The sequence below is a fragment of the Acomys minous genome, assembly GCF_964271855.1.
Source record: "Acomys minous genome assembly, chromosome: 5".
NCBI classification, from domain to species: Eukaryota; Metazoa; Chordata; class Mammalia; order Rodentia; family Muridae; genus Acomys; species Acomys minous.
This window is the reverse complement of record NC_140494.1, coordinates 35,477,503-35,501,337: the sequence shown is the minus strand read 5'-3', so window position 1 is coordinate 35,501,337 and position 23,835 is coordinate 35,477,503.

The following is a 23,835-nucleotide window of genomic DNA, read 5'->3' as shown; positions in this document are numbered from 1 at the left end:
AAGAACTGTCTTAAAAATCTGTATAGAAAAATAAAATATTTATAACTCAATAAAATATGTAACTAACGATAGCAAATTGGTTACGCAAAAATTTCTGCCAGTGCTTTACAGGATGGCATTTACAGGATGGTGCCAAGCACAATCCGGCTTGCTCATCCTGAGACCTGTCTCTGGATGTGTACCAAGTGTAAATCATAATGGACGCTGGCTACGAAGATACTATTATTTGGATCTGGGGTTGGTTTGCTTCCTTGCTTGTGTGTTTTAACAACATCGTTGCCCTTTCTAGTCAGAATTGAACTGCAGCCTTTTACATTAAATCAGTTCAGTGAGAGATTAAACTTTAATCTCTAGGAACGATGTTGCTTCCCTGGTTGTTCTTACAGAGACGCCCGTGTGCTGAGCATAGCCCTCCTCCTACTGCCTGTTCACACTGAACGTCACATCACTCTGCTTTTTCTTCTTTAAAACCACATGTGGTTAAATACTGAGCCTGCCTCAGTGCTGCCAGAAAGGAGCTGGTGTCTCAGCGTAGTGAGCTGCCTGCTGCCCGCTCTGTACAAGCGCAGTTTCCCAGTTCTACGTATCATAAAGGCCAATACTTCCAAAAGAGAGGTGAGGGTCGTCCTTCAGTGTCAAATGGAGACAGAAGTGGTTCTAGAGTCTAAGTTCAATCAGGTACAGTGATGCTTCAGGCCATTTAAATGTTAAGTTGGGGATGGAGCTCTAAAGATGTTCTTAGAAGTACCTGGAGTTTTGATGTGTGGATGAGGAAATGAGGAAAAGAAGCATCATTTTAGGTTTGTAGAAAACATTCTAGGGTCTTGCTATCATTAGTTAAAACATAACCTGGAATTGCTTGCTTCATGCTACATGGGGAATCCCCATTTGAAATAAACTGTAGCATCAGAAGAGACTGAATCTGTCCCACAGCCGGAATCAAGCTGTAATTAAACATTTATAGGATTCCCCAGCTTACTCGGCTCTTACTATAAACAACCCTGGCTGTTCTGAAAGGGGAAACAGTGAAGGCACCTGGCTCATGACTCAAAGCTCCTGTATGTGACCTTTGTAGGCAATGCCACAACCAAATTCCTTACCACCCTGAACTCAGAGACAGACAGCCCCCAAAGCCCGGGACTCCTCCAGAGCTTTGTGTGGAAAATGAAGTGTGTTGAGTATAGCATGCTTTTGCAGCCTTCCTCAGAAGATGAACTCTGTAGGATCTAAGAAGACATTACCAGGGCTGACAGGTGTGCAAGGCTTGAGACGTCACCCCTAGTTTACAAAGGAGAGGGTAGGGGGGGGGTCTTCTCTGAAAACATTGTAAAAAGCAGTGTATGCTGAAGTCCATAGGCTCAAGCCGATGCTAAGTCATTCCCCACCTCAACTGAATTAAAACTATGCTGACTCCAGGCCTGGAGTAGCAAAGCCATGAGCCCATGTGAAGGAGTGTCCTCAGGTTGTAGGGCAGCCCTCACAGAGGTTGGGCTTTAGTCAGACACCAGGACAAAAAAGTCAAATAATTTCAGAAATGTCCTCAGGAGGCAAGGAGACATGTGCAGCTGGGAGGACTGACTTTCTCCTCCAGCATCTGAGATCCATGAAGACTCACAGGAATAACCTTGAGTGCTCATCTAAGGCATCTTGACTAAATGTGTAAGTAAGTGTCTCCCTTGTGTTAGCCCTTCATAACTAACACACTTGGTGGGTATTGCATAGATATTCCTTTTAGTGCAGATTGATACAAAGTTGTAAGGCTGTGCTCCCTGTGTCCCTGGGTAGTAACTAGAATGCCTTGCTGAGTGTTGTTTAGATGCTCCTTCTAAGGCAGATAGATACAAGGTTTTAAAATTAAGTGGCTTAGGGGTACACTATGCTCACCCCAGTATCAATATTCATTGAGGATCATTGTACACAAAGAATTCACTACCCACTGAGTCACAGGGCGGCAGCACCACAGGGCTCGCTGATCTGAGTGAACACAGCAGCCAGCACCTTTCTCTGCCTGTGGTTGTTTCAGATTTGAGAGACTTGATAACTGCTTGCAGTAAACACAGGCAAGGGGTGTGTTTTGTTTTTATAAAGGATTAAAAAAGAAGAAGAAAAACAACAACATAAAACCTGTGTACAAAGCTGGGCACTGTGGCTCAGACTTGTAACCAAGCACTTTGAGGCTGAGCCCTGAAATCAATGTCAAAGGAGACATATATAGTGAGTTCTAGGTCAGCTGAGGCACAGAATGAGACGCTGAATCAAAAACCTGGACCAAACAAATCACATAAACTCAGCCCACCAAAGGCATTAAACCGCTCAAGAGAGATCTTTTCTCTCACACCCTCGGTGATGAATTTTGAGGCCACCTGATATGCCCCCCCCCTCATCTCCCTGAGTGCAGACCCACACCTCTGAGCATGAGGGTGCCTGTGACAGACAAGAGCAACAGCAATGGCATAACTAGTAAATCTTCACGTAGAACCTTCCTGGGGGCTCTCTTCTGCACACCCCTCCCATTTTCCAAATGCCAGCCTCTCAGCATAAATTCATTGCTAGGGAGAAAATTCGCCTGTTAGCCAGAAAAATAAATGTTAAAAATAGACCTGTCCATCATTTAAGCCACAGGCAGCCACAAGGACACTCAAAGTTCTTTCTCCCCACAACTGCACAGCTGATTCCCACCCCCCTCTCTCCCTCTCTGTCTCTATTTCTCTCTCTCTGTCTTTGTATCTGTATCTCTGTTTTTCTTTGTCTCTCTCTGTCTCTTTGTCTCTGTCTCTCTCTGTCTCTTTGTCTCTGTCTCTCTCTGTCTCTCTGTCTCTGTCTCTCTGTCTCTCTCTGTCTCTCTGTCTCTGTCTGTCTCTCTGTCTCTGTCTCTCTTTGTCTCTCTGTCTCTGTCTGTCTGTCTGTCTGTCTGTCTCTCTCTCTCTCTCTCTCTCACACACACATTTCTGAATACATACACAGCTTTAGCATGGTTGAGGCGGATGACCTTGCATATCTTTGGATATGAGGCACAATTAAAACGTTTTTCTTCTGAATTAACAATAAAATTGATTACCCCTAGTAACTGAACAAGCGACCAGTCCAGGCAGTGTGAAAGGGGGCTACATTTTCTGAAAGAGAATCTTTCTCTTTGGCAAGATCTCAAGTCTTTGGGTGGAATCTTGAACGGATGGACACATCAGTTGACCAAGCCTGTTACTTATAACATACCTCTATTTAATTTCTGTGCAAAGAGTGATGATGTCTCCCAAAGTGAGCTAAGTGGCTTCTAAGCCTCTTCCTAAACTTCATTAGCATGAGTGAGATTTGGAGGAGTGTAGCTGATGCTGTAACCGAAGGTGGCACTGTCACGGTGGACACATTGCAGACATCCATGTGGCCTGGTTTATGTAGCGAGGATCGCAGGAGCTGTGCAGAAGCTGCTCCCATGCACTTCAGACACCACAACAGTCAGAGCAGATGCACTGCCGGTTTTCCTGGGGAAAGTCCCAGAACCAAATAGTTGGTGGGTGAATCTGCCAGAGGCATCCCAGCAGCTGTGCCAGAATCCCACAAGCTCAACCTCCCATCCTCCCCAAGTTCCCCGGCTTTGGGGTCGGCTTTGAATGTGACTCTCTCATCATCTTGGACCTGAAATAATTTGGCTGGCTGTGAAGATGGAGATTTTTGACTGGTGTCCCCAGGTCACCTTCACACCAGGACATGCAGTATCCATGAGCAGAGTGGTTTCAGTAAAGGCAAGGTATGTCCCACAAAGACGACTCTGAGATAGGTTGTCTCCCCGACTTGCCACCCCACCTGCCATCCTTTCTGGTTCCATATAATTTTTATTTGCTATGCGTAGGATCCCGCAGCTGAGAGGCCCACGCTAAGCTTCAGGAAGTGAGTGGGTAAATGGAGGAACCTGCTGGGCAAGTGTTTTGCCACAAGCAGCTCTTAGCAGGAGAGGGGAAGGCTCATATAAAAAGAATTTTTCATTGCCAATGGTGTAAATGTTCCTACAGAGATCGCTTTTAACCTACAGGCCCCTGAGTGAGATCATGGGAGCAGGTGCATGACAGTTATTCTTATTCCTATTCACTGAGGCAAGAGAACCAGAAACTTCCAGAAGACTAGTGATGGAAGAGGAATCAGATGTAGTTTACATACAGTAACATAATATATTTCATAAGTACATTAGGAGCAATTGTTAGTACATTAATCATAATAGTTTGTTATAACCAGCTCACATGACACAGAATGACTTTTGTGTATTATTCAAAACAGCCTTAAAGAAACATTTCCTGTAATTAGAAATACAGTGGTAAACTTTTAAATTAAATGCTCTATTACAAACAGCTGATAAGATAGAAACCTTTTCCTACTCCCATTGTGCTCCTGCCCTCTCTGGAAGGCACCCCATCACCCTCACCCTCTACTGTACAACATTTCTTTTCCACTGATCTTGTGTTATCATCTTGTTTAACTCACTTACTTCTCCTGAAGTCTGGTTTCTCTTCAACAGCATCTCAGTATCAGGGCAGCAGGGATTGGGCCCTGTGTTCTCGCAAGCACCGTGGGCGCCTGCAACCTGGTCCACAGTGCCTTGGAAATACTTATCAGATGGAAGAGAACCATGGAAGATGCCAAATATGAGCACATTTGCCATTCTCACGCTGATGGTCCTTACACTGGAAGTGACACAGATGGCCGTTGCCGTGCCCAAACAGAGCAGGAAGCAGAGCTGGGGGTGGGGGCGTGGTGATATTCCCATGCCCTTCCAGCATAGCTTTCCAATCCCTGAAGGATAGGTGAAGTCACTGCATCCAAACCTTGGCAGAGTCCCTGTTGTTTCATTTGTTTAAGCCCTCGGGTCAGAGCTTCCTTGAAGGAACTGGGGGGGGGGCGGTTGGTACATCTCACTTGGAATGAATGAGTGGAGAAACCAAAGACTCACAGCTCCCGGTCAGTTCTAAACGCCTCCCAGCTCAACCCAGACATCGACTCCTAGCCTCGCAGTGGACATCGCTCTCGCAGTTCCCGTCCCCGAAGACCACCACAAGAGAAGACAGACTGGAGAAATGCTGGTTGCCGTTTCACAGATGAAGCTTGACTTTGAATTTGAGGTCTGATAAGAGGAAGAGGTTCTGGATTCCCACGTTCCTACCTGATACATTCTCCAGTCAGAGGCATAATTTCCCTGCTTCTCCTATTATGGAACCCTCTAAGGCAGTGGTTCTCAACCTGTGGGTCCCGACCCATTGGGGGAGGGGGTTGAATGGACCCTTCTACAGGGTCACATACCAGATATCCTACACATCACAAGAGCCCCGAAAGTACAGTTAGGAAGTAGCAACCAAATTAATCTCATAGCCGTGGGGGTTCTCATAAACACAAGGAATAGTATTAAGCCAACGTGGAAAGGGTCACAGTGTTAGGAAGGTTGAGGGCCAGGGCTCTGAGGTGTGTAGTACTGTCTTCTCACCCTAACGTTACCTTCCGGTCTTTCCTGCCCTTTGTTGGTGTCCCCGTGCTAGATCAAGTGGGGATGCCTGGTGTAGAGACGCTGCCACAGACTGAAGGCCCACGGCAAAGACTTTGCATCAAGGCACCACCACTGTCTGTTCTTGCCCCCTGCTGTGATAGAATATACCTCTCATATTTCATTTTTGGGAAAAAAAATTATCACAGGTTAGGAAACACTGCCTGATTCTGGCAAGTGTTATCACATTCATGGCTGAGCAGCCACGCCCACCACTGCCTAGATGGCTGCCTGCATTAGCTGCCACTTACGTTCGGTACCCAAGGGAATACTTGCAAATTAAACCTGTACACACCGAGGTGTAAGGACACGAGATCTAGAAAGCTAATCCAAGAGCGTGGACTGTTTGTGAACAGAGAGACACCCAAGGGTTAACTCAGTTTCCATCCCAGCCACTTTTGCTTGCCTTTACTATTATTATTATTATTATTATTTTTCTTCTTCTTCTCTCCCTTTTAACTGATTCGTAGCATAAAATCTTCCCGGATACCTAATTATCCAGCCAGCTCCCAGTCACAGCTGTCTGCGTGGAGAACCCATTAGAGGCAGCAGTTGAAGCCTCCGTAAATTCCCCAAACTTCTCGGGTGTGAATATTAAGAAAAGATTTTTACATGTCATATGCGATTCGAAGGTGGTGTGAAAGGCCTGGGAGATGAGAAACCCTGAATGCCTGTCCGTCACTCCATTCACTGCTTACAGGTGGCCTCATTTTCCACTCTCAGATATCGGCTGGCTATGACAGCAGTCACTTGATTTGCATGTTCGACAGACAACAAACGGCCCCGTGCATGTCAAAATAGGTGGTGATGCGTGACAGCTCCTACACAATACTGTCTCCTCTTCACATGACCTCTGACCTCTCTGCATGTCTTTTTTCCACAATCAGAAAAAAGAAAAAAAAAAAAGAAAGAGAAAGAATACCCACATTTCTTTCTTTAGAATATATTTGATAATAAAATGGTTATTTTCTTCTCTTCCTCCTCTCTTCTTCCTCTTCCCTTTCCTTCCACTTAAAGGGTGCCATACATCCATATTTTTGTCTCAACAGCGACAAATCTCTGCCATATGAACCTCAGACAATTTAAAGACAGAGCGGCTGTGTGTACAAGAAGCTGTCATGTCTGAATCCATTGTAGTTACAGCACTTGGAACTTTTTTCCTAATCAATGTCACCCCAGAGGGCCCTGTAGTCAGGTTAATTTTTACTTAGAGAGATCATAAAATTGAGGCTCTTCAAGACTTTCTTCAGCTTGTGTTAATTGGACTCCCACCCTTGTAACGCTTTCAATATTAATACTCCTCCTTGCTTCCAAACTGTTTTCTTTAATTGTAGGTTTGGACTCCTGTGTTCTGTGTGCACCCAGTCACTCTAATTTTCTGTACTCAGTCTAATGAGTACCAGCTCCTCCCCCATTCTCAACAAGAGCCTGCTAATGAGAACCATGTCACTCTGGATGGGCCTACAGGGTCAGAAGAGTGAAGCTGCAAGCGCCCTCTAATGCAGCCTCCCCCCTCCCTGCCCCACCCCCAACACAGACTTCTGTGATTTTGGGTCCCTGGAGTATCAGGAGGAGGAAAGCCTCGGGACCTCTGCATCTTGGAGGGTCTCAGCAGTTATGGGACATTAGTATTTCTTCTGAGTATGTCTTGTCTTCTCTTCAGAGGGCCTCTTAGGCTCTGGCTGCAGGCTCTCGGGAGCTCACAGGCTCCTCATCTTACCAGAGGAGTGTAATCCCCTCCCTGATCCCATTTGAGTGCTGGTTCTTGTTTTAATTAAGAATTAAAGCATGACAGCAGATAATCTTGCCTCTCGGATGATTATAATGTCTGAGCTACAGCTGCGAACCCAGCACCCATGGGCATGATTACCCGTGATTGCCACACCCTCTGCTGTCACACTATGGGATCCTCTGGAGTGAGCAGGGTGAGTATGCTGATAGCCACCCACTGTCAGCTCAGCACCGAGAGCAGGCCAACAAGGAGATCTCCTTTAGAAGGAATACAGTCTCTCTCTCTCTCTCTCTCTCTCTCTCTCTCTCTCTCTCTCTCTCTCTCTCTCTCACACACACACACACACACACACATGTGCACACACATGCACACAAATGCACATGCACATGTACCCATAAGTAAACATGTACACACATGCACACACATATACACACATATTCATACACAGGAGTACAAGCATAAGCATGTGCACACACATGTACACACACATACACACTTGCACATACACACATAGGCACACACATATACACACAGGAGTACAAGCATATGTACATGCACACACACATACACACATACACACATGAGTACAAGCATATGTAAACATACACACACACAGGAGTGCAAGCATATCTACATGCACACACACACACATACACACATGAGTAAAGGCATATGTAAACACACACACACACAGCAGTACAAGACTATGTACATGCACACACACACATACACACATGAGTACAAGCATATGTAAACACACATACACACACACAGGAGTACAAGCATATGTACATCCACACACTCTATTGTAGATTATCAGAAAGTAGAGCCAGGGTTGATATTCCCTCACCCTTAGGGCCTGGGCTTGCTATTATCACTCTAGGAATGGAAGAGGGAAGAGCAGAGGGACTTGCTAGACCATTGGGTTCAGGAGGCTGAGTCGACCACATGCGTTGCTATGAGGAAGAGAGAGGGAAACAGATGGAAAGTGTGGTGTGATGGAAGATGTCTCGTAAACATTGTGTCAGCTGAGAATCTCAGAAAATGCACTGTTTACCAAGACCCGTCTTTGCTACTATTAGTTGGGGATACCAATTTAAAAAACTTTAGATTTAGATAATAAGCTAAGTCTTACATAATTATATGTACTAAATATTATATTATACTACCCATTTGTTCACAAAGTGTTCTTGTTTCAGTTAGATGTTAATTTGTTTTCTGATTATTTCTTTTTGATGGTTATGGAAAAAGAATGACTTAATTTACAGGAACCTCTGGTCTTCTAATTAAATCTTTCTTTTCCATCTCTAGGAAGGTGCCCTTTCAAGAATACGAATTCTGGGGGACACTGAGGAGAGGCACACGATGAAGGAGACAGCAGCCATTGACTACTTGTAGCTCTTCATCTTAGAATAGGGTCTCACGGACTTTCCTCCACCCATGTTGGCCTATCACCTGGTGTTGCCATGACACCAGCCCCACTGATGTAATCATATCGTTGAACGTTTATGCATGCATTTCTTTTTCAGGTCTAGAGGACCTTAAAAGCAGCACATGTCCTGGTCCTTTGGGCCTTAGAGTCTTTCCACAATGTCCACTGAACCTTAAGTGTAGGACTGAGCTGTATGTGTACCTTTGAAGTTGGGCACCCCAGGAACACTTAGCTCTGTGTTTTGTCTAGGTGTGGATCCCTGTGGTAGTCTCCAACCCTTGCAAAACCAAGCTTCTTTGATAACAGGTGAACATTGTGTGTTACAGTTATAATTGTTAGTGAGGCAGTATTTTCTAACCTGCTAGCAATCAATCAATACACAGACACCCATTATATTTTAGACTAGCCTTAGTTAACCTTGGGTGGGGCAGATATTAATCCCCTAAACTACTTCCTATAGTAGGGTAGGTATGGAATACCTGCCCCAATCCCATCCCATCTGCTTCTAATCATTTCTATCAAGCTACATCCCATCCATTATCCCAAATACTTGCTAATTAGCATCATCTGGGTTAAGTCTCCATCCACATCAGCCATGTGCAGCCTTTTTATTCCTCCCTCCTCTCCTCTCCTCCAGTCTCTCTCCTTCCAAGATTCTCTCTCTCTCTCTCTCTCTCTCTCTCTCTCTCTCTCTCTCTCTCTCTCTCTCTCTCTCTCTCTCTCTCTCTCTCTCTCTCTCAACCTGGAAACTTAGCCATGCCTATCCCATTTGCCCTGGCCAGGGGTGATGGCCCTTTATTGGTCAAACAAGTTAGGCTCCTAGGCAAGGTACAAGTGGGGCACAGAGAGGACAGCAAGTAGTAATTAGCATCAAAATACATTGGATCAATCTCCAACAATTGTGCTTATCTGCAGGCAGGCATATGTGTTAGCTATATACCTAACTATACATATATGTAATATACTGCTTTGGCTTTTCTTTGACTAAGGATGAGTTAATTTCCTCCTGATATTTGAAACACTGTTTCGACAGCTAAAGGATTCTTGGTTCTTTTGTTTGTTTGTTTGTTTTTGTTGTTGTTTTAATTTATTTTTATTTTACCTGAATTTATACTACAGTTAAAAATGACTTCAGTTTAGGGAAATGACCATAGTAGGTTTTCCTCTATGACCTCTCCAGCCATAGGGAGTTGGCTAGATTACAACGTTAAGCATAGGGTCCCTCCCATCAGGCAGGTCTTAGGTCCAGTTAAGCAGGGGATGGTTATCCTTAACATAAAAGTGCAACTATTGCATCCATAGGGGTTCCTTTCCAGAGCACTCATTGATGTGCTGTGTGAATCTGAAGACTGGATCTAACTACAAATGTTTCCTCTCTCTTGACAGCTTGCCTTGCACGTGAAGATTGTATAAAGGGCAGTTGTCAGGAAAGAGGCCTCCAGGCTAGGTCCAGCTAATTCCTCTAAGTCACGTGCCCAAAGTATGAGATATCTTCACCGGTAGGGTTTACCTTCGGGTTTGGGGGGACAGCTAAGGGAAATGCTAAGAGTCCACAGTGCTTTACAGTACTCTGGTGTAAACTTTTCCTTCTTCATCACTTCAACTGTAAGCCAGTTGCTGCCTGGCCTCCAGAGCCAGGGATGAGAGGTCAATCAACTGTGCTGATGTCACGTGATAATCGTACTGAGCTCCTTCACGTGTGACTTCTCACTTGATCTTTCAAGTGGCTCCCTTTTCAGTCGAATAAGGACATAAGTCCCAGATCTCTCACCCTGCCCAGAATCCAACTCCAAATGAGCAAAAATAAAATATAATAATAATAATAATAATAATAATAATAATAATAATAATAATAATAATTTTAAAGTGCGTTGTGTCTCTCTGCCCTGATGTTGAAATTTCTGTTCATTAAGTTGGGGAAAAGTTAACAAGTATTTCTCTTCTCACATGACGTGTGTTGTTAACACACTTAGTCTCAGCGACACGCCGCTGTTCCAGAATTTCTCTTAAGCTTTCTTATCATCTCCTTACTAATACAGCCTTTTAATATTTGAAGCATCTTTGAGGGAAACATTTTGTGTTTTGTTCTGTTTTGTTTGTAGGACATTTTTAGTGCTAGTAATCAAACCAGAGTTCCTTCTGTGCTAAAGCATCTCATGCTGTTTATTCTGTCAGGCTGAGGAGCACTTTAAGTCCTTGTCTAGCATGTCGGCAGGAAGCTCTCACAGGCATCTTCCTTGTTTTACTGTTCCCCCTGTCTGTTTTACACTTTCTTATTTCTTTGTAGCTTTGCCTTTTTTTTTTTTTTTGGAAAAAAATCTTTTTTCAAAAAAAATCATACATTTGTATCTAATAATGTAGTGTATTCGGAAATCAGATTCTGTCTCTTCCCGTGGCTTTGCTGGGATTTCAGTCTTGTTTAAATTGCGGCTTAGTCTAAGCTGTATCTGTCCCAAGGATTAACCTGAGTTATGTACTTAGGATTTCTCAAGATCTCAAGACGTCTCCAAGCCTGCATCTTTTCCTTAGCCTGAATAGTGACCTGCATGTAATTTTCCTCAGGTATGAAGCTGCTGTTGAGTGTCCAACTTTAGGATGTCAGAGGAGAAAAAGGGAAGTGGAGGATATGGGGGAAAACAGTGTTTGGCCCTTCAGAGACCTTGAGGTCCACTTGAGACAAGGGAGGGGATGCTTGCAGAAATTGCAAGGAGCTACGGAAGTAAGGATCACCAACCTCTTTGCATCCCTGAGGCTGGAGGCGCATGGTGACAGCTATTGTACCAGGAAATGGGAAGGTTCCCACCCATGCCTTTGCGTGGATGTTCAGGCTTCTGTGGGACCTAGAGTTGTATGAAAAGGAAAACAGTTGTATTGGAGAGATTCCGGAGTATAATCATTGTCCAGGTGGGGAGTCGGGTTCCTGGCATTGTTTTCTTCATTTTTAAAAGTTATTTTATTTTTGTACATATACATTTATATTATTACACATATATACAATATATTACCTATGGCAAGAAGAACTGTGACCCAATCAGGAATTATATAAATGTTACGTTCTTAATTGTTTTGGCTATTTGTATTTGACAGCCTTGAAGAAGACATCTTTCCTATCTTGGTGCATCTAAATTTCTGAATATAAATCAATCTCCATCATATATTGTCGTTATCAACTTAGAACACCTATCTAGACCTAAAAACATCTTAACCCCTAAACAATTAAGGTTCATTGTAAAACTAAGCTACCTGGTCTTCAGCTCCCTCAGAGACTTGAGACAGAGTAAACTTGATTATCTGAGTATGCGGGAGTCCAGCCTACCTCAAAGAAGATGATGAGCATCAAAGAACCTCCTTATGGAGATGGCTTCAAATGTGGCAAACCAGCCACTGGGCAAAAGGTCTTCATTTATACCACAGACAGAATTCTGCCTTAAAAAAAAGGCGAGCTTGGATGCAGGCAGAATCGACAGCCAAACTCTGCCAAGACAGGGTAAGCAAGTCCTCAATAGTTCCTGCCTCACAAATATGTCTGTCAGATATATTGGGCCAGAAGGCTGAAGAAGCAGCTCCAACGTTAGAGAGAGTTTTGGGTGACTACTCAGAAAACTGCCTCTGTCAGCTTTTCATTTGGAAAGGTTCCTGGTGCTTTATGTTTTGCCACTATCTCCTAAATTTATTTTATTTTACGCTACCATAGATGTGGTCATTTTCCACAGTGCTTTGAAGAAGCCAGGCCAGAAATCATCTAGGATAGTGACTGGCACACACCAGGTGCTGCATGGTTGTGTATTACAACGATTAGTAGACACACCTTTGGCAAGGCAATTCTGTGACCCTGAGCAGAGCACCACCTTTGAAGTATAGCTGCGAACGACAAGTTTATCCCTCACTCAAGTTAGTATGTGGCCTCTGACTCCCAGTGCCAAGCTGCCTGGAGGGAGGCTATCTGGAGACGGTTAGCTCTTGAGAGCACTAGTGGGGTTAGTGCTCTTGTGAGAGCAATCCTAGTGGCATCCACATCCTCTTTATGCCATGAGAGGATAAGGGACTCTCATCGGCTGTGACAAGTACTTGTAGTGCGAGTCTAAACACCCAAATGCCACAGGTTTCTACCAAAGAAAGGCTTAGTTAAAAGTGAAAGTTCACTCCTGGTCCAAGGGTCCCTATCATGGCTTTTTATGTCATAGCGTAATCCCCCATCTCCAGGGTTGATCACAATTCCAAATTTAGTTCTCACTGTTTTTTTGTGTTTTTATATTTGTATTTTACATATTAACTGTTATATTTTTTTATATTTTATATTTCATTTTATGTAACATTTCTCTTGAGCCCGTATTATTTATTTTTACAATTTGTCTAAGTAGCATCATAAATGTCCGTGTTAATGTTCCTTTCTCCCCTTCCACTGTGTGGACCTCAGGGCTTGAGCTCGGGTCAGCAGGCATGGCAGCAAACACCCCTAATGTCCTGAGCTGTCTCCCTTGCCCCTGTGTTAATGTTCTTGTTGTGGGGTTCTCTTGTCATAGCTGTGTTTTTCCAGCTTGTCGAGATTTTTATTACTTGAGAATGTGGATATTTATGTACTTGGAATCAGTTATGGGATTCCCTGCCAAGATCATTTACACTGATTTAAAATTGGTAAGAACACATTCATATTTATTTCCTTAACCAAACGTGTAATAGGTTGAATATGTTTAGCAGTAGGACTTGAAGGCCATGCTATGGTTTGGAAATATATATTAAAGATCTGTGTTTGGTTAACAAGATCCTCATGTATCTCCATCCTTCCTTCTTCCCAAGTTGTACAAAGTGGCGCCCTTTCATTTTCCCTCTACTACGCATGTTCAATGCTTGTTTCAGCAAAACAAGCAATTGTGGTTTTCCTCTAAGGATAAGAGGACCCTGTTCTTCGAACTGTGCTCTGTGTGTACAGCTCCCTCCGAGCATCTCTGGAAACCTTTAAGCCTTCCATTGCCTTGGCATTCTTTATTATTATTATTATTATTATTAATTTATTCTTGTTACATCTCAATGGTTATCCCATCCCTTGTATCCTCCCATTCTTCCCTCCCTCCCATTATCCCCTTATTCCCCTCCCCTATGACTGTTCCTGAGGGGGATTTCCTCCCCCTGTATATGCTCATAGGGTATCAAGTCTCTTCTTGGTAACCTGCTGTCCTTCCTCTGAGTGCCACCAGGTCTCCTCCTCCAGGGGACATGGTCAAATGTGAGGCACTAGAGTACGTGAGAAAGTCATATCCCAGAAACCTACAAGTAGAACATTATGATGGACTTGGTATTCTTTCCTCAATTGATGGTTCTGGTTTGTATCCCAAGTTCACCCCATAGGGTGTTTATCCATGTGCCCATCATGTCCTGTTGATTTTCCAGAGGTAAATAGTGACTTCCTCCACAATTGTAGAGAATGAGATGTCCATTGGCTAGATCTGAACAGGGGGTCTAGGTTTACTGCACACATTGTCCTTGGTTGGTGCAATAGTTTATGCACAACCCCCTGGTCCAGATCCGCCAGCCTTGATGGTCTCCCTGTGGGGCTCCTGAGCTCTCTGGGACCTTCTGTCCCTCTACTCTTCTATACCACTCTCAGCACTCTACCTCTTGTGTCCCTGATTTGATCATTTCCCCTTGGTGGGGAGGCCTGGTGGGTACATGGAGGAAGGAGAAATGGCCATCCACATGAGATCTGATGGGCTGTGGCCAGCCAATGGGGGAGGTCCCCTTCCATCAGACGTCTAGGGGAGAAGAGTAGGGTGGAAAAGAGCAAATGTTTTTCTCACATTTGCTTCAGTTATGTTTCTAAGAATATTAAATAGGCATCAGGTCAGCTTGAAGAGCTGCATTGCTCACACATGCCACCTGCCCAGCTCCCCTGGGATGGACCCACTTTCCTTTTATGCTTATAATGGTCATGCTTATAGTCATCTTTACATTTAAATTTTTTTCATTTTATTTTTGTCATTGTTTTTTTTGAGGCAAGAGCTTGCTATGTACCTCTGGCTGTCCTGAAACTCACTATGTAGTTCAGGCTGGCCTTGAACTTGCAGCAATCTTTCTTCCTCTGCCTCCTTAAATGCTGGTATTAAAGACGTGTGCCAGTACACTAGCTCAAAGTTTTTATTTTCAAAATGTAAGTGATATTCCACACATTTCTCGACCTCATATATTTTGTTCAAATCAAGTTTTTTTTTTAGCTCTTCCATGTTGATACATGTATGGTTTTTTTCACCATTGCATTATGTCCTGTGTGTTCACAGAACTTTAGTTTATTTTCACATGTGGGCATAAAAGTATCTTTGTGGATGGGTACATACATGCATGTGTCCTGTTTTATTTAGTATGTGGACCTTTTGCTTCATTCTAGTTCCACTAATTTTTTAAATTATTTTTCATGCTTATAATAGTGACTAAAATATAACCCACAGAACTACAACTATGATATATGTAACTTCACCTTTCTTTTTTTTTTCTGTTCTAAAAGAAACAGATATCTTTAAAAAATATTTTATTAATTTATTCATATTACATCTCAATTGTTATCCCATCCCTTGTATCCTTCCATTTCTCCCTCCCTCCTACTTCCCCCCTACTCCCCTCCCCTATGTCTGTGACTGAGAGGGACCTCCTCCCCTGTATATGCTCATAGGGTATCAAGTCTCTTCTTGGTGACCTGTTATCCTTCCTCTGAATGCTACCAGGCCTCCCTATCAAGGGGAAATGGTAAAAATGGGGCACCAGAGCTCATATGAAAGTCAGACCTCACTCTCCACTCAACAGTGGAGAATGTCCTGTCCATCCGCTAGATCTAAGTAGGGGTTTGAAGTTTACTGCCTATATTTTCCTTGGCTGGTGCCATAGTTTGAGCAGGAAGGACCCCAGGACCCAGATTCGCCCATCATAGTGTTCTTCTTGTGGGTTTCCAGGACCCTCTTCACCATTTCAATAGTATAGAAAGTGCCAAATAAACGTAAGTTAGTTCATGGGGACATACAGTTTATAAATGAGGGAGGATTGTCTTCTTTCTACTCGTTTGTGGCATGCTATACATGAACACACACACACACACACACACACACACACACACACACACACAGAGAGAGAGAGAGAGAGAGAGAGAGAGAGAGGAATTACCCTTAAAAATGAATTTCATCTTGATAGTATTCAAGATTTTATTCAAATATCTATGTTTTGGTTCACTAATTCTACTTTCCAAAAACTCTCACCTAGAACAAAACCTCCCTTTCTTCTGAGGAGAGACAGAGGGAGACTGACAGTGCTGTGCTCTGGAGAGGAGGGTGGCATGGCAGACAAGGGTCCAAGAGTGGACTGAGTGAGATGTTTCTCAGGAAGACAGAAGAGATGAAACCGAAGGCAAGGATGTTGAGCCACCTTGAGGAAAGGATACTGTCTCCTCCCGCCTCATCCCAACCACACCTGAGCTCCAGCAGTGTGAGGAAGATGTAGGCAGATCTGAAGGAAAAGAAAGCATTAAGAGACGCACTCTGACTCTCATAGACCCACCTAGGACCAGAGGGCTGGAGGGCCACAGTAGTTGAGTTACTATGCAGTCCTTTGGGTTTGTTTGTTTGTTTGTTTGTTTTGAGTTATTTTATTTACAAGTGTATATTCACTATAATGCAGGTGCCAGTGGAAGCTGGAAGAGGGTGTCCTTGAGCAAGGAGAGGGAGTGACAGGCAATTGTGAGCTGCCCAGGGCAGGTGATGAGAGCTGAAATCAGGTCCAATGCAGCCGCAGTTCATTCTCTTAGTTCCTGAGCATCTGTCCAGCTCCAAGTTGCTCTGCTGCCCTTAACCCTTCTATCACTTTATACTCCTAGACGTGCATGAGAAGAATATATAATTTTTGTTAGAGTTAGATATACTTTTGGATAAAAAAATGTGTCAATATTTCACTGTGCCCTGTGTCTATCTCTTTCATTACTGGTAAGATGGGGTGGTTTTTTCTTTGTTTAGTTTAGTTTAGCTTAGTTTTTGTCAGTTGGATATTTGTGCTTATGACCTAGGTACTTCTCATATATATAAAATGAGTCTTATTTTGTTTCTTTTATATGCAGAACTAAATACTAATGAAGACATCTATAATTGTTTCTAAGCAGAAAGGATGACCTCCAAGACTACAGAATTGCATTTTACTGCATTCAAAGGAGACATCTGCAGACATGGAAAATGGATGAGTTGTTCTCAAGGGTTAATGGAAGGGTGAAGCTTGAGGACGAAGTTGCGGTGCCTACGAAGCTTTACACTTTCCAGATGTTGACTTTGAGGATGCCAATGAGGAAGCAGGCCTTTTCTTTAAGTTACTGGTAAAGGCATGGTGTTTGGGCATTTACCCTTAACACAGCACTTACCCACAGAGGAAAACATTCATTCAAAAGTAAGGGTGCTTGTTTGACATGCTTGTTTGTGCTCCCTTGGGCAGGCTTCTCTCTGTGAAAGACTTCTTTGAAACACCCTGGGCTGCCATATTGGCCTCTTCTTTCACTGAATGTTGAGCTACAGATAAAGTTTCCCTGACCCTAGGATGAAAGAGAGCTGTACCAGTGAGCTGTACTGGTGGGCTGTACTGGTGGGCTGTACTGGTGAGCTGTACCAGTGAGCTGTACTGGTGGGCTGTACTGGTGAGCTGTACTGGTGGCTGTACTGGTGAGCTGTACTGGTGGGCTGTACTGGTGGGCTGTACTGGTGGGCTGTATTGGTGAGCCCGCAGTGCAGCAGAGCTGCTCTCTGCAGTAGAATAGACACATCTGGCCTTTTTCTGGCTTTCATGGTTCCCACCCATGTTTCTTGGGTTGATTTTCTCTGTCTCAAAGATATAATAAATCAATCAACACTAAAAAGAGTTCAGATCATCGGGTGTTATAGGCAAAGTAAAAAAATACTAGGAGGTAGTTTCTATCTACTTGAGAACAATCCCACTGAAATTATTTTGGGTTCACTGATGAAACTCTGGGAAATGACAGGCTGAAGCTCCAGCTAAAGTAACATACTTCACATTTCATAGTGTCACACAAAAGTTCCCACCATTTGTTGGATTACAGGGGGACCTGGCATATTTTCATTTCCTCCAGAAACACAGTCTAAGCTGTCAAAGTGTCACTAACAGTGTCAGAGAACTGGGACTAATAGGGACTGGTAGGAATTGTAATCCCATGAGGACAAGGCCCAGAAATCTCACAAACTTTAGTCTGAAGTTGACTGAAGGCCACCTGTGACTGAAGGGGGGTGTAGGTTACCTGCAGTAAATTTTAGCTCCCTTTGTTTACTATGAAAGAGACCAGTCAAACACAGCCCAGCTGCTGACTGCCTTGTCCCCAGATCTTCACATTCTTTTCAGTCGGTTCTTCATGGACACCCATCATGGTGGTTTGGGTTTGCAGTGTACATCTGACTCTGCAGTGGACTTTTCCATAAACAAAGTGCTGGTTTTCATACAAATATTGCTTCCTGACACTGTGTCTGATGAATAAATTGATGGTTGGAATTTTCTTTCCTTCCATTTTCTCCTGTTGCTTCTACCACACCATTGAGTCTACATGTACTTCAGTTGGATCTTGTCACAAAAGAGGGTATTCTAGGAAGCCTGGGGGTGGGGTTCAACTTCTATAGCTGCGCCCCATCCTTCCAAGTGAGAACCCATAGAGGAGCACGGCGCTGGTCCTGTGGGAACGGTTGTTGTTGGGTTTCAGCTAGTGTTGGAACTGTTGGCTTCCCTCACAGGTGAGTGTACTGAGGCTGTTTATGCAGCTACCACTCTTGTGTTCACCTTCTCTTGCAGTTTAGGAAGCTGAAGCCCTGTGCTCTCTGCCTCTGCCCATTGGAGCACAGCACTGGTCTCACTTTAGAATATCATTAATTTCCTTCTCCAGCTAGTGTTTAGGTACCCGTCTGACAAAAGGCAAAACTAAGTGCATTGAAAGGTTATTTATTGAATACCTATTCTTTCTTTGTTTTAAGGCCTCCTGAGAACATGGCATGCCTGTTATTCACGGTGTCTCCTCAGTGGCTGAGGCAATATTGAGATTGCACTGCATACACAGGCACCCATGTCTTTCTATTGAAAGCATCTGTTCCCAAATTGCATGGATTCTTAGCAATAAAGACTTCTAGCTACAGGATAGGGCGGGGGATGGAACTCAGTGAGCAGAATGCCTGCCTCGTCTGCACAAATCCCCATGTCCCATGCCCAGAACTGAATAAAACTAGGCACAGTGGTATAATCCTGTAATGCCAACATGCACGAGGTAGAAGCTGGAGGATCAGGAGTTCAAGGCCATCCTTGGTGACATAGCAGAGTGGGAGCCAGCCTGGGATACAGTAGAGCATATCTTAAATAAACGTTTAATAAACAAATAGCCGAAGAGCATCATTGGTTATCCCTAGAACCCTATGGCCCAAATTTCTTTGTAGTCATGAATAGCCTGCCTCTACCTTGATTGTCCTTCTCCTCAGCTTCTTGGCCCTTCTCTTGCTTCCTCTGGTCTCATATCTGTCAAAGCCAATTAAAATCTTAGGAAACTCAAATCGTATAAGTAAGCCAACCTTCACCCTTTTGCCATCTCTCAGTCCAACTGTACTACTATCCAACCCATTACTCTGAAGCTGTTTCTTGATCACCTTGAGAGCCACACTGCAACCTTAGAAAGTTCCTTTATTTTAATAATAATGCTTTCTACTTTATGGGTGCCTTTGGGGTCATTTCCTCCATAGCTACAAAAAGTTTGGGGTGTGACCTTTTTTCATAATTTCTCAGATGATGATTTATTGTTACTTATGTCAATAATGAGAGCATCATAAAACATCACAGGCTCATACACCGAATCAACGCTTTGCAGACAATTGCTTGCACTGCCCTGCTATCAGTAGAGAAATCCCTCTGAGTGTTCTTCTCTCCACAACTTCCTGTGAGTCTATTTCCCCAGCAATCATGGCCTTCATTGTTTGACATCATCTATCTTTATAATCATGTTTTTGCCATGGCTCTATGAATCCTGTGGCTCTTGTATGGTTGCTTTTGACAGTTCTTTCTCCATCTCCTTTGATTCTCTTTCCTCCTGGATATACACACTGATCAATCAGCCGGGGTGGTCACTCTTCGCTTCCTACATGGTATATATGGATGAGTCTATAGACACGAATAATCCCACACAGTATCACAGTAGCCCAGTGTCTATGTAAGTAAGTGAGCCCCAAGTATCATTTGAAAGGAAAATTCCAAGCTTACACAAATCTCTAACCCTGTTCTATTTTTTTTTCTTAGAGTAACTGGAAGTTCTTCCGTCACTTTCAGTCTATAGTGCTGAGCAATTATAAGTATTTTTGTGATGACTGTGGTGGGATGAGCAAAAATAATCTATCAACTCCCGGTCCTTCCCAATCACCTCCCATGCCAGGAGAGACTATTGTGCATAGTCAGGCTTGGTTGGCGTGTCAAATAGGTCTTTGTCAGCACAAAGTTAGCCAGATGTAGACACCCTGAGTTGTTAGATGAAATAAATCAGAAGGAACTTTTGTCACTCATTATGAAGTTGGAGTATACTTTAACAGAAAGATCTAAAACAAAAGTCTCAGCCATAGCTTATGGCTGCCATCACCTCGCAGGCTGCAGAATCCAAGCCCACCATAAGTCTATCACAGATAGCACCACACACTTAGCCTGTTCTCTCTGGCTGTTAGGAGAACAACTCTCTTGAGTATTTTAACAAATGGACTGCTTTACTTCAAAGCACAAAATAAGAAAATTAAGTATCCAATGCATAATTCCGAATGTCATGTGTATTCTGGAAAAAAATATGTTGGGTTTGCATTGGCAACTGTAATTTCGAAAAGTGTAGTGAGTATCTTAAAAGAAATGTCACAACATGGGAGATGAATTTCAGAGCTGTTCTCTCTAATTTAAGTGGAAGTCGAGAGGCCTGGAATTGACCCCTGATTCGAATGCATGCTTTTCCTTAATGCCCTACTTAAAGATATTGCTGAAAGCCAAGCCAATTCACTTCATTACAGAGGTCAGAAGGCAAATCCCTCAGAAGACATCATAAAACATGCTGAACATTCAATGAAGCAAATGGGAAATGCTCATTGCTAACTGCTCTGAGCTTGGGTTGAAGAGAAAGGGCATATGTCCTCATTTGAATCATATTTCTATTACCAGAATTATACTTATTTATCTAGGGTGGGTCCTAAGTTGGTGCTTGCCAAGACACTGTTGTTGCTGCTATACAGTATAACTTAGGCATCTGAAGATGAGACTGGTGTCCTGTGTTAGAGGCGTTAACCTTGACTAAAGCAATATTCTCAGTAGATGACTTAATCAGGAGTAACTTCTGGGACCACAGTGGGGGTGTCAACAACACTCTTTCTATCCCAGAAGAAATAGGATCCTATATGATTAGGGGAATTTGCTGCCACACCTGGGTGTGGTTGTGGATTCCTCTCATCCCAGTGCTGGGGTAGGAGAGGCACAAGGATGAAAAGTTTGTTATCGTGGGCCACATGAAAATCAGGAGGATAGTCTGCAGTCTGTCAGACCCTGTCTCGGAAAATCAAAACAAATAAATGAAAAATGGTGCCCGCATGGAGTGCTGCTCAGTGGCTAAATGTCTTCCACAGGCTTCTGTTTTCGTATTCTAGGATGGCTTTAATCCACTGGTACCCACCAGATGACACCTCAAGGGACACAGATCCTATCCCAGCTATGGATGCTGAAGTCTGAGATCAGGTCCAGGCCTGCAGGCTCCTTCCGAGGCAGGTGGAGCTTCTAGCCTTGCAGGTACGTAAGTGATCATCTTCCTGACTCTTCATTTGACTCCCCCTTTCTAGATGCTAGCCTTTGAAATGAGCTTTGTATTAGGGGGTGCTTTGAGATCATCTTTGCTTAATGACCTCTATGAAAACCTTATCTCCAAACAGGGACAAAGTTGATATAGGAGTTAAAACTTCACCATGTATGCCTTGGAGGAGACAGTCCTACCCATGAGTGTATGCACAAGAGCCACAGTTCCATACAGGAAAGAATAAAAACAGCTCCTTCATGGAGCTGATCTGTGAATCCACACACATCTGTGGTAGAAACATGGGAGGGCCTTTTTTGGAGGGCTTCCCAGAGCATAGTAGCGCTCACCGATGCAAAAGCTTATTGCAGTTGAGGCATCCAAAGCCAGCACCATGACCACTCACAGTCATAGTTGCTGATTATCCTCAGACTCACTTTAAACTGAAGTGAATAAATCTCCCCTTTCAGAATTTTGAGTTGAATTGAGAACTGAGAACAAAAACACAGCTAGGAGTTGTTGGGAGCAAAATGCATCAAAAGTAGACTTCTACCAAGAAGACTCTTGATGTGCTAGCGACAGCTTCCTTGCCTCCCTCCAGTTTCCATGCATGCAGCACCCTTCCTTGTATTCCACTCATTTCTTATGAGTAGATTTTCTTTTTGTTCCTCAAGCTGCTCAGCTCTGACCAGATGTGGTCGAAATTCTTTTCATGTAATTATTATCTTCCCTTTGCAGTATTCAATTTACCCACTGGAGTTTTAAAGGTGTTATTCTGACCACTAGGCACAAATAAAATACCCTGGTACATTTAGTCACGATACTGTCTCTCTCTTTGCAGTGGTCTCTCAAGGCTAAGTAGAGCTTATGGCTTCAGTGGGGGCAGGGACAGACAGCAATGACCCAGTAGGATCATGCCAAACTCCAAGGCAAAGACTGAGTATAAAGATGGCCAGGTATGTACAGCATGAAGCCCCATAGTGACTTGGAATGCAAATGCCACTGAGGACTGCTAGTCCTTAGGGTCCATGTGTAGACTTATTTTCCTAGTTAGACCTCACCAGAGATACAGCTCTTCTAGCTCACAGGGCTCATCGTATGCGATGCTGTGTGTCACCTCAGCCCTCAGAACCTCCAGTTCAATGGGATGCCTCTCCAAATGGTTACAGACTGTAGGTGTAAATGTTGACATTGTGATTTGACAATTGGCCCCCTATATTCCTTCTGGGATAAATCTGTCCCTCAGTCAAATCCCTCATTTGTGCTCCAGTAAACAGCCCTAAATATGATCAGTAGGTCACAAAAAAAAGTTGCTTGTTTAAATAAAAGGAAGAGAAGAACATGACAATGGGAGGGGACAGATTTGGACAGGGGACCATTGGAAGTGGTGCATGGCATAAAGGAGACACACTAAGATCAAAGATCAAGATACCTCATTTGCATGCTTGAGATGTAAGAATAAAACCCATTATAAAGTATAATTAATAAATCTAATTATTTTGAGAGAAAAGAAAATTTACTGTGTAATTCAAAGTCTCTTAGGGGCCACCCTATTAAACTTAGCTAAAGCAAAGTGTGTATGTAAATTCAAAGTTTTATTTTTCATATTTTCCATAATACAAGGCTCTAAAGATTAAAAACTATAAACAATATTAGTATATAATTGAAACCATGAAACATACTCAATGCTTCATAAAGTTTAAGGATAACAAGGTAAAATTTTATTATACATACTTAATGCTTCATAAATTTTAAGGATAATGAGGTAAATTTTTATTAGAAATGCAATTTTGAATGAACTAGCTCCTCAGAATTTTGTCATATCAAACCAGGGTAGTAGTTTTAACAGTATTTTATTTTTAAATAACTTATAATAAAACACAACATACATTTTATAGGATGAGTTGAGGACTGTCTGTATCTGGGAGTATTTTATGATGTAACTAATAGAATCAGTTTTGAGTTCTGACAGAATACTGCAAGAAATATCTAAGAACAACAACACAAAATTAAGATGTAATTTAGCCCAAGTGTCTAATCCTCATGACCTTTCGAACTCTGCTGCTGCACACATTGCTGTGTGATAGCAGGCTTAAGCAGCTTGGCATACAAACACTCCTGTGTTCATGTGTGAGAATCATGAGCTGAGGTCTCCCTGCTAAAAGTCATGCCTATGTCAGAGTCTACAATTTTGGTTGACTAATTAGAACTTCATAACTATAGAGAGTTGGAAAGCTATAAATCCAGAGCCAAAAATACCTTGAGCTATCTTTTTGTCCTCTGCAGACTCTTCACTAAGCACCCGTGTCTAATATGACACCTGTGAAGATCAGGTACAACAT